Consider the following 12714-nt stretch of genomic DNA (forward strand, 5'->3'; position numbering starts at 1 on the left):
GGAGGGAGTTACTTACAGTCACACTGTGAGGGAGGGTCGGAGGGAGTTACTTACAGTCACTGTGTGAGGGAGGGTCGGAGGGAGTTACTTACAGTCACTGTGTGAGGGAGGGTCGGAGGGTTAGTTTTAACTCTGCTGGAATGCTCATGGTCTGACCTGTCACCAGTGCGACGTGCTGTTGTTGGAGTGTGACGATGTGGGATCAATGGGACACTGTCACTGGGACCACAGCCTGTCTCCCGGCGGGTTTTTGTATTCACACCGAGGGTGTGTCTGTCGTGCAGCTCAGGTGATGGGATTCCTAGTCTTGCTGTGTAGCCCACTGCTAAATAACCCTGGCTCCCTACCCATCTCCGAGGGACAGTCTCAAATTATTTTTGTAATTGTGCATCAAAATTGTTTTGTTATTAATACAGAATTAAAATAAAGTGTAATTTAACATGGAGTAACTTTCTTAAAATTAGGAGGAGCCATTGACCTCTTCTTCCTCCGCCTCTGCCCTTCCTCAAGGTTAACTCCCTGGCTACTCCTCAGGTTTAATTCTGGTACTGACGAGGCCTGGGTCACTTCATTTGTTCAATTGAACAAATTGGAATGATGGGGGCAGCATAATGACCCTCTGCCCCCTGCCCGCACTCTGATCCCCACTACACCCCCATCTGCCCTCGGAACCCCCCCCCTTCAAACACCCCCATCCACCCCAGCCATGTGATTTATTTAACTGGTAAATGAAAATACAAACAGTTTATTTATTAGAATAACAATACACTACTCAAGACTGAAGCAACAAAGGCTCTACACCCAGCCCTCCTTGTGTGACTACACGCCACGACACCGCTCCCCATTAGCTCCACACCACTCGAGGACCCAGACTGTCCTGACTATTTTATTCTAATACGACCGGAATTACATCTCCACTTTCTTTGACATTATCCCAGAACAAATGGAATCAAACTTGGGCATTTCTCAAACTACATTAAAGGGTCAGAGATTCTGCAGGATTCAGGCAGTGTTTACCCTGGACCCACAATCACCCGGCAAACGGGTGCTGTGATCAGCCGGCAAACGGGTGCTGTGATCAGCCGGCAAACGGGTGCTGTGATCAGCCGGCAAACGGGTGCTGTGATCAGCCGGCAAACGGGTGCTGTGATCAGCCGGCAAACGGGTGCTGTGATCAGCCGGCAAACGGGTGCTGTAATCAGCCCACCAGGTGCTTAGACTTGAATTGTTTGGTTTGATTCCTTTCTGAGAAACCCATTGATCTGCTTCACACACTTTGATCAAGCGATGATTATGGGGACACTTGCCTGGACAGCTAACGAGGGAGCTGCTGGACAGAATTTTAACCCTTTCTATTACAGCTGTCATTGTCACAGAAGCACGTTTAGTTATAAACACTAGTTATTAAGATATATTTGAAGATAGTAAACTGGGTCAGGGAGTGGAAAAGCTTTGATGCTCTTGCAGCTGCGATGAGATCTGGAACTTAGGTGCTTTCCCCTCTTGGAGTGAGAACGTACCCAATCTGGGCAGAGAATTTATGAATTCAAACATGATGCTGAACTGTTCCCAGGGACACAGGAAAATGCACAATAATAGTGGGTCAGCACTGCCATTGGCTCATCTAATCTTGCATGAACAGTATAACCACTTGTCATCCAGCAGCAGTCTGCCCTCATATCACCACATCTCACCCACGTGGCGCTCTGCGCCTCAGCTCCCCGTAACTTCAAAGACGCCCTCACTTACATAGAACTCCATAGATAGAATGTACAGCACAGAAACAGGCCATTCGGCCCAACTGGTACATGCTGGTGTTTATGCTTCACACGAGCCTCCTCCCGCCCCTCTTCATCTAACCCGACCTAGATCAATCTTTAAGACTTTAAAAATACCTTTTTCTTAAACATTTATTACGCAGTCCAATAAACCTCAAAGGCTACTCAGTACAGTATTCGTATGTGGGTCTAGTGAGTAACATCACCTGTGCACGGTCCAGTGAGCATCCTGTTGGTGAAGGAAATAGTGTTGGTGCCAACTCACAAAATGGAACTAACCAAGACCTTGGGATTTGAGACAGGGTCAGGGGCACATCTATGAGGCAGGCAGAAGTTCAGCACAAACCACGTCTGCCCCTGTAACGGCTCCTCCAGAATTTCTGGGCCTGGGTACTTGTTCATCAAAAATGTCAAATGGAAGCAGATTCCATTTCCTCCCAGTTGTTTGCTCAAGGCCTCGCTGTCCCAAATCGCTCCACTTTCCCTGTTGTTTTCTTCCCTCCCTTTCTAGACTTTTCCTTGGGCTCTGATGTTCTGTGAGCTCCCATATTTGTCTCAGTTCCTGCAGGTCTCCACATTGAAGGTGAGGGAGCCTCCAAGACCAGGCCCCAGCAGAGGAGCAACAGTGACTTGTTCTGCCTGCCCAGGGAGTGTATATGTGGAGTCTCCCAGCAAATGATGCCAACACAAGGTATTAGACAAAAAGCTGAATGCTTGGATAAACCAAACCAGCTCAAAATATATCAATTAAATCAAATGTCATGCAACACTTTAGACCTACAAGCTCCATCTCTCCATTTTTCCATCTCGGGTTCAGCGCCAAGTTTTCAATCAAGCCAGACTCCGAATCAATTTGTTCTTCGCGAGTCATCTGACTGGTATTCAGTGTGACTGGTGCCTGTTACAAGAGGGCTGGGCAATGACCATCTCCAACAAGAAAAGGCCCAACCACCTCCCCTCCCCCCATCTTCACTAGCACCACCATTCAGTCTCCCACCCAACATCTACATCCTGGGGGGTTCACCATTGATATCTACACCATGGCTACAGGAACAGGCCAGAGACTGGGTACTTTGCGAGATGTGGCTCACCTCCTGACCCCTCAAAGTATCTTCACCATCTGTGTGGATCAAGTCAGCAGTGTGATGGAATACTAACCATGTGTCTGGGTGGGTGCAGCTGCAAGAATACTTGAGAAGCTCAACACCATCCGGGACAAAGCAGTTAACTTGATCGGTGCACCTGCTTACCGGACTGGAGATTCACCATCACTGGCGCGGGTTGGCTGCAGTGTGCACAATCTACACAATTCACTGCAGCAACTCACCAAGGTTACTTCGCCAGCACTTCCCTCCCCGGCGACCTCTGCCGCTGAGAAGGACAAGAGCAGCAATGTCATGAGAACGCTATCAAGTTCCCCTCCAATTCACAAGACTTGGACTTGTGCCGTAACTTTCTATGATTCTATATATCGCCGTTCCCTCATTGTCGCTGGCTTAAAATCCTGGGATTCTCCATTAATTTCATTGTGGGATCACCATCACCACACGGACTGCAGCAGTTCAGGGAGAAGGCCCACTACCATCTCCTCAAGGCAACTAGGGGATGGGCAATAAAAGCCGGCCTTGCCATATCAAATAACTTAGAAAGGATAAAACCCCTGGTCCAGATGAATTGCACCCGTGCATATTAAAAGACATTAGGGAGGAGGTAGCCGGGGCACTATTACATACATATAAAAATTAATTAGAACAGGGTATAGAGCCAGAGGATTGGCAGACAATGTGATTCCTATGTTTGAAAAGGGAGATAGAACCAATCCAGGGAACTATAGACCAGTTAGTCTAACATCGGTATGGGAAAAATAATGGAATCTTTGAATCTCAAAGATGTAATAGAAAAACATCTAGCAACCGAAAATATAATAAAGAATAGTCAGCACGGATTCCAAAAGGGAAGGTCATGCTTGACCAACCTTATTGAATTCTTTGAAGAAGAAGTAACAGAAAGAGTAGATAAGTGTAATGTAGTAGATGTAATATATTTGGATTTTCAAAAAGCCTTAGTTAAAATGCCGCATAGTAGACTCATGGCTACAAAACAGAAAACAGAGAGTTACAGGTTAAACGTAGTTACTCAGACTGGCAAAAGGTGGGAAGTGGTGTTCCACAAGGATTGGTGCTGGGACCACAGTTGTTCATCATTTACATAAACAATTTGGACTCGGGAATCGGAAGTACAATTTCAAAATTTGCAGATGCCACCAAATTGGGGAGTGTAGTTAATACCGAGGAAGGCCGCGACAAAATACAGGACGATATTAATAAACTTACAGAATGGGCGTGTAATTGGCAAATGAATTTCAATATTGGTAAGTGTGAGGTGGTACATTTTGATAGGAAGAATAAGGAGGACACATATTGCTTGGATAATAAGAGTCTAAATAGGGTAGAGGGGCAAAGGGATCTGGGGGTACATATGCACACATCACTAAGTTAATGCAGGTTAATACGGCCATAAATAAAGCAAACCAAGCACAGGGGTTCATTTCTAGAGGGATAGAATTGAAAAGCAGAGAAGTTTGTTAAACTTGTATAGAACCTTGGTTAGACCACACTTGGAATACTGTGCACAGATCTGGTCTCCATATTATAAAAAGCATATAGAGGCACCGGAGAAGGTGCAAAAAAGATTTACTAGGATAATACCAGAACTGAAAGATTGAATCAGGAAAGGCTGAACAGGCTGGGGCTCTTTTCTCTAGATAAGAGAAGACTGAGGGGTGACCTGACAGTAATCTTTAAGATAATGAACGGGTTTGATAGGGTAGACGTAGAGAAGATGCTTCTACTTGTGGGGAGACCAAAACTAGAGGTCATAAATCTAAGATAGTCACTAATAAATCCAATAGGGAATTTGGGAGAATCTTCTTTACCCAGAGAGTGGTTAGAATTTGGAACTCGTTACCACAAGGAGTAGTTGAGGCAAATAGCATAGATGCATTTAAAGGGAAGATAAATAAACACTTGAGGGAGAAAGGAATAGAAGGATATGGTGATAGGGTGAGATAAAGATGGGTGGGAGGAGGCTCGTGTGGAGCATAAACACTGGCACAGACCTGTTGGGCCGAATGGCCTGTTTCTGTGATGTACATTCTATGTAATTCTATGTAACAATATTTTTTTAAAAGAGCAGGCTGGGAGGAGGGGGAAGAGTCCCACGGCCAGTTTGACTCCCAAGCTGCCTTTTGTTACCAAATTCTGAAAAAATGCTGGACACAGTTGAGTAAAATATGGAGCCTAGAATTTGCAGTTTGGCAATATTATGTTCATCTGAATTTTCTCTCCTGCTATTTTACCTGAGGTGTTAGTCTATTTATTTTAACCTGCCCTTGACCCCTCTGTCCTTGCCAACCACCGCCCCATCTCCAGCCTCCCTTTCCTCTCCAAAGTCCTTGAACCTTATGTCGCCTCCCAAATCTGTGCCCATCTTTCCCACATTTCATGTTTGAACCTCTCCAATCAGGTTTCCACCCCACCACAGCAGTGAAACGGCTCTTATCAGAGTCACAAATGACATCCTATGTGAGTGTGACGATGGTAAACTCTCCCTCCCCATCCTTCTCGACCTGTCTGCAGCCTTTGACACGGTTGATCACACCATCCTCCTCTGTTGTCCAGCTGGGTGGGACTGCCCTCGCCTGGTTCCATTCCTATCTGTCCAGTTGTAGCCAGAGACTCTCCTGCAATGGCTTCTCTTCTCGCTCCCGCGTCTGGAGTCCCCAAGGATCTATCCTTGACCCCCTCTTACTTCTCATCTCCATGCTGCCCCTCGATGACATCATCCGAAATCACATCAGATTCCAGGTGTACATTGACGACACCCAGCTCTACCTCACCACCACCTGTCTCAACCACTCCATTGCCTCTGATTTGTTTCGCTGCTTGTCTGACATCCAGTACTGGATGAGCAGAAATTTCCTCCAATTTAATATTGGGAAGACCGAAGCCATTGTCTTCGGTCCCCGCCACAAACTCCGTTCCCTGGCCACCGACATCATCCCCCTCCCTGGCCACTGTCTGAGGCCGAACCAGGCTGTTCGCAACCTTGGCTTCCTATTTGACTCTGAGCTGAGCTTCCGACCCCATATCCGCCCAATCATCAAGACCGCCTACTTCCACCTCCATAACATCGCCCGTCTCCACGCCTGCCTCAGCCCATCTGCTGCTGAAACCCTCTATGCCTTTATTACCTCCAGACTCCACTATTCCAATGCTCTCCTGGCCGGCCTCCCATCTTCCACCCTTCGTAAACTTCAGCTCATCCAAAACTCTGCTGCCCGTATCCTAACTCGCACCAAGTCCCGTTCACCCATCACCCCTGTGCTCGTTGACCTACGTTGGCTCCCGGTCCGGAAACACCTCGATTTTAAAATTCTCATCCTTGTGTTCAAATCCCCCCATGGCCTCGCCCCTCCCTATCTCTGTAACCTCCTCCAGCCCTACAACCCTCCGAGATCTCTGCGCTCCTCCAATTCTGGCCTCTTATGCATCCCGATTTTAATCACTCCACCATTGGTGGCCGTGCCTTCAGCTTCCTAGGCCCTGAGCTCTGAAATTCCCTCCCTAAACCTCTCGAACTCTTTACCTCTCTCTCCTCCTTTAAGACTCTCCTTAAAACCTACCTCTTTGACTAAGCTTTTAGTCACCTGACCTAATATCTCCTTATGTGGCTGTGTCAAAATTTATCTAATTACACTCCTGTGAAGTGCCTTGGGACGTTTTACTACGTTAAAGGCGCTATATAAATGCAAGTTGTTGTTGAATTTAATAGGTATGTATTAAGCATCTCTTTGCTATCATCCTACTGTCATAGTATCATAGTAGGTACAGCGCAGAAGGAGGACACTCGGCCCATCTTGCCTGTGCTGACTCTTTGAAAGAGCTATCCAATTAGTCCCATTCCCTCGCTCTTTCCCCATAGCTTTGTAAATTGTTTCCCTTCAAGTATTTGTCCGATTCCCTTTTGAAAGTTATTATTGAATCTGTCTCCACCGTCCTTTCAGGCAGTGAATTCCAGATCATTACAACTCGCTGTGTAAAAAAGTGTTTCCTTATGTCGTCTCTGGCTCTTTTGTCGATCATCTTAAATCTGTGTCCTCTGGTTACTAACCCTTCTGCCACTGGAAACAGTTTCTCCTTATTTACTCTGTCAAAACCGTTCATGATTTTGAACACCTCTATCAAATCTTCCCTTAACCTTCTCTGTTCCAAGGAGAACAATCCCAGCTTCTCCAGTCTCTCCACGTAACTGAAGTCCCTCATCCCTGGTACCATTCTAGTAAATCTTTTCTGCACCCTCTCTAAGGCCTTGTCATCCTTCCTAAAATGTGGTGCCCAGAATTGATCACGATACTCCAGCTGAGGCCCTAACCAGTGTTTTATAAAGGTTTAGCACAACTTCCTTGCTTTTGTACTCTATGCCTCTATTAATAAAGCCCAGGATCCCAAATGCTTTTTTAACAGCCTTCTCAACTTGTCCTGCCACCGTCAAAGATTTGTGTACATACACGTCCAGGTCTCTCTGTTCCTGCACCCCCTTTAAAATTGTACGATTTAGTTTATATAACCTCTCCTCATTGTTCCTACCAAAATGCACCACATCACACTTCTCTGCATTAAATTTCATCTGCCATGTGTCTGCCTATTTTACCACTCTGTCTACGTCCTCTTGAAGTCTGTTACTATCCTCCTCACTGTTTACCACATTTCTGAATTTCGTGTCATCTGCAAACTTTGAAATTATGTCCTGTATTCCCAAATCCAGGTCATTAATATATAATCAAAAAGAGCAGTGGTCCTAATACTGACCCCTGGGGAACACCACTGTATACTTCCCTCCAGTCTGAGAAACAACCATTCACCACTACTCTCTGCTTTCTGTCCATTAGCCAATTTTGTATCCGTGCTGCCACTGTCCCTTTAATCCCATGGGCTTTCATTTTGCCAACAAGTCTATTATGTGGTACTTTGTCAAATGCCTTTTGAAAGTCCATCTACACAACATCAACTGCACTACCCTCATCAACCCTCTCCGTTACTTCATCAAGGAACTCAATCAAGTTAGTCAAACACGATTTTCTATTAACAAATCCATGCTGACTTTCATTTATTAGCCCAGACTTTTCCAAGTGCCAATTTATTTGGCCCGAATTATTGTCTCTAAAAGTTTCCCCACCACCGACATTAGGCTGACTGGTCTGTAATTGCCGGATTGATCCCTCTCCCTTTTTTGAACAGGGATATAACATTTGCAATCCTCCAGTCCTCTGGCACCGTCCCCATATCTGATGAGGATTGGAAGATTGTGACCAGAGCCTCTGCAATTTCCACCCTTACTTCCCTCAGTAACCTCGGATGCCTCCCATCCGGACCGGGTGACTTTTCTACTTTGAGTACTGCCAATCTTTTAATTACCGCCTCTTTATCTATTTTTATCCTGTCCAATATCGCTACCACCTCCTCCTTTACTGCTACAATGGCAGCATCCTCTTCTCTAGTGAAGACCGATGCGAAGTATTCATTTAGTATCTCAGCCAGACCCTCTGCCTCCACAAGAAGATCTCCTTTTTTGTCCCTAATCGGCCCCACCCTTCCGTTTACTACCCATTTACTATTTATATGATTATAAAAGACTTTTATGTTAGCCGCTAATCTATTCTCATACTCTCTCTTTGCCCCACTTATTCCCTATTTTAGATCTCCTCTGTACTTTCTGTATTCTGGTTCTCTACTGTATTATGAACTTTACATTCATCATAAGCCTCCTTTTCCTGTTTCATGTTAATCTCTATATCTTTAGTCACCCAGGGAACTCTAGCTTTGGATGCTCTTTGTTTCCCCCCCATTGGGATGTGTCTACTCTGTACCCAAACCACCTCCTCTTTGAAGGCCTCCCATTGTTCAATTACTGTTTTGCTGCCAATTTTTGATTCCAATCCACCTGGACAAGATCCCTTTTTAACTCACTGAAATTTGCCCTTCTCTAGTTAAGCATTTTCACATTTGATTGTTCCTTGTCCTTTTCCATATCTATTTCAAACCTAATGATATTATGATCACTGTTTCCCAAATGCTCCCCCACTGAAACATGCTCCACTTGCCCCACTTTATTCCCCAGAACTAGATCCAGTACTGTTTCCTTCCTCGTTGGGCTGGAAACACACTGTTCCAGAAAGTTCTCTTGAACACATTTCAGGAATTCCTCCACCTTTTTGCATTTTACACTGTTACTGTCCCAGTCTAAATTGGGATAACTGACGTCCCCCATTATCACTACTCTGTAGTTCTTGCATCTTTCTGTAATTTGCCTGCCAATGTACTATGTAATTTCAAACTCCAGGAGTTAATGGAGACAAAGGAATGGGTTGGCAGTCATGCCAGGACTTAACTCTGCCTCCAGTATGCAGACTGAGCTAGGTTTAATTCCCATCAAAGATCGTAACATCTGTCCGTACATTTTACACACACGTCAAGGTGTGATTCCTTTTACTATGGTGCAAGTGGAAGCCGAGCGAGGGAGCTGTGAAAGCACAAGGTAATTCATAAATATCATTGAGATGTCTCAAAGCGTGTCACACAATGGAATGCTTTTGGAGTGCCGTGACATCATGTAACTGTAACATTGCGCCCATAACCTGTTTTGTTCACCAGAGGATTTTCCACCAGGTCCATTGCCTCAATATATCGTGAGCACCCGTCCATTTACAGGGATGGCAGACAGAGAACGTGGCCTTCCTCTGCTGGACTTTGTCTGAATGTGGAACAGGCTAATGGTCCATCTGCACCACTTTGCCCACCCTAACTGCAGTGCCCGCTTGTGTAACAGCGCTCTCATTGGGTTTCTGACCCCCTCCTGTGAGTTGTGGCCTCCTGACCAGTCACCCCGATCGCAGTGAGCTGCCATTCACGGTGTCTCCCAAATAGTGTCAGCTCGGCTGCACCTGCTCATTGTGCCTGGGGATGTCTCTTCTGTACAGTTGTGAGCACCTGATTAGGTGTCTCTCACACTCGTGATAAATGTGAGTCACTCAGCGGGTACATAGAACAAATTTCATGCCAGATCTCCCCGCCCCCTGAATGCCAAACTTTAGCTCATTTGGTGTCATATTTAGTTTTTGATGTTTCTTTGAACATTGGAGAACTTCTGCACACCCTCTGGATTTATTTATCCAGGTGGTGAGACATCATAGAATCATGGATGTCTACATGGGTATGGTAGCATAGTGGTTATGTTACTGGACTAGTAATCCAGAGTTATGAGTTCAAAATCCCGCCACGGCAGCTGGCGAATTTAAATTCAATTAATTAAATAAAATTCTGGAATTAAAAAAAACTAGTATCAGAAATGGTGGCCATGAAACTACTGGATTGTCGTAAAAACCCATCTGGTTCACTAATGTCCCTTCAGGGAAGGAAACCTGCCGTCCTTACCCGGTCTGGCGTATATGTGACTCCAAACCCACAGCAATGTAGTTGATTCTTAATTGCCCTCTGAAATGGCCTAGCAAGTCACTCAGTTGTAAAATCTCGCTATGAAAAGTCATAATGAGAATAAAACCGGACGGACCACTCGGCACCGGACATGACAAAGGCAAACCAAGCCCAGTCGACCCTGCAAAGTTCTCCTCACTAACAACTGGGGACTTGTGCCAAAATTGGGAGAGCTGCTCCACAGACTAGTCAAGCAACAGCCTGACATAGCCATACTCACAGAATCATATCTTTCAGCCAATGTCCCAGACTCTTCCATCACCATCCCTGGGTATGTCCTGTCCCACGGGCAGGACTAGACCCACCAGAGGTGGCGATACAGTGATATACAGTCAGGAGGGAGTGGCCCTGGGAGTCCTCAACATTGACTCTGGACCCCATGAAATCTTATGGCATCAGGTCAAACATGGGCAACCTCCTCCATGTTGAGCACCACTTGAAGGAAGCACTGAGGGTAGCAAGGGCACAGAATGTACTCTGGGTGGGGGACTTCAATGTCCATCACCAAGAGTGACTCGGTAGCACCACGACTGACCAAGCTGGCCAAGTCCTGAAGGACATACCTGCCAGACTAGGCCTGCGGCAGGTGGTGAGTGAACCAACAAGAGGGAAAAACCTACTTGACCTCGTCCTCACCAGCTACCTGTCACAGATGCATCTATCCATGATAGTATTGGTAGGAGTGATCACCGCACAGTCCTTGTGGAGATGAAGTCCTGTCTTCGCAATGAGGACACCATCCATCGTGTTATGTGGCACTACCACCATGCTAAATGGGATAGATTCAGAACAGATCTAGCAGCTCAAAACTGGGCACCCATGAGGCGCTGTGGGCCATCAGCAGCAGCAGAATTGTATTCCAGCACAATCTGTAACCTCATGGCCCGGCATATTCCTCACTCTACCATTACCAACAAGCCAGGAGATCAACCCTGGTTCAATGAGGAATGTAGAAGAGCATGCCAGGCGTACCAAAAAATGAGGTGCCAACCTGGTGAAGCTACAACACAGGGCTACATGATGCTAAACAGCGGAAGCAACATGCGATAGACAGAGCTAAGCGATTCTACAACCAACGGATCAGATCAAAGCTCTGCAGTCCTGCCACATCCAGTCATGAATGGTAGTGGACAATTAAAAATCTAACGGGAGGGGGAGGCTCTGTAAACATCCCCATCCTCAATGATGGCAGAGTCCAGAACGTGAGTGCAAAAGACAAGGCTGAAGCGTTTGCAACCATCTTCAGCCAGAAGTGCCGAGTGGATGATCCATCTCGGCCTCCTCCCGATATCCCCACCATCACAGAAGCCAGTCTTCAGCCAATTCGATTCATTCCACGTGATATCAAGAAATGGCCGAGTGCACTGGATACAACAAAGGCTATGGGCCCCGACAACATCCCAGCTGTTCCAGTACAGCTACAACACTGGCATCTACCGACAATGTGGAAAGTTTCCCAGGTATGTCCTGTCCACAAAAAGCAGGACAAATCCAATCCGGCCAATTACCAATCATCAGCAAAGTGATGGAAAGTGTCATCAACAGTGCTATCAAGTGGCACTTACCAATAACCTGCTCACCGATGCTCAGTTTGGGTTCAGCCAGGACCACTCGGCTCCAGACCTCATTACAGCCTTGGTCCAAACATGGAAAAAAGAGCTGAATTCCAGAGGTGAGGTGAGAGTGGCTGCCATTGACATCAAGGCAGCATTTGACCAAGTGTGGCACCAAGGAGCCCTAGTAAAATTGAAGTCAATGGGAATCGGGGGAAAACTCTCCAGTGGCTGGAGTCATACCTAGCACAAAGGAAGATGGTAGTGGTTGTTGGAGGCCAATCATTTCAGCCCCAGGACATTGCTGCAGGAGTTCCTCAGGGCAGTGTCCTAGGCCCAACCATCTTCAGCTGCTTCATCAATGACCTTCCCTCCATCATAAGGTCAGAAATGGGGATGTTCGCTGATGATTTCACAGCGTTCAGTTCCATTCGCAACCCCTCAGATAATGAAGCAGTCTGTGCCCACATGCAGCAAGACCTGGACAACATCCAGACTTGGGCTGATAAGTGGCAAGTAACATTCGCGCCAGACAAGTGCCAGGCAATGACCATCTCCAACAAGAGAAAATCTAACCACCTCCCCTTGACATTCGATGGCATTACCATCCCCAAATCCCCCACCATCAACATCCTGGGGGTCACCATTGACCAGAAACTTAACTGTACCAGTCACATAAATACTGTGGCTACAAGAGCAGGTCAGAGGCTGGGTATTCTGCGGCGAGTGACTCACCTCCTGACTCCCCAAATCCTTTCCACTATCTACAAGGCACAAGTCAGGAATGTGATAGAATACTCTCCACTTGCCTGGATGAGTGCAGTTCCAAAA

This window comes from Heptranchias perlo, chromosome 31 (assembly GCF_035084215.1).
Source record: "Heptranchias perlo isolate sHepPer1 chromosome 31, sHepPer1.hap1, whole genome shotgun sequence".
Classification (NCBI taxonomy): Eukaryota; Metazoa; Chordata; class Chondrichthyes; order Hexanchiformes; family Hexanchidae; genus Heptranchias; species Heptranchias perlo.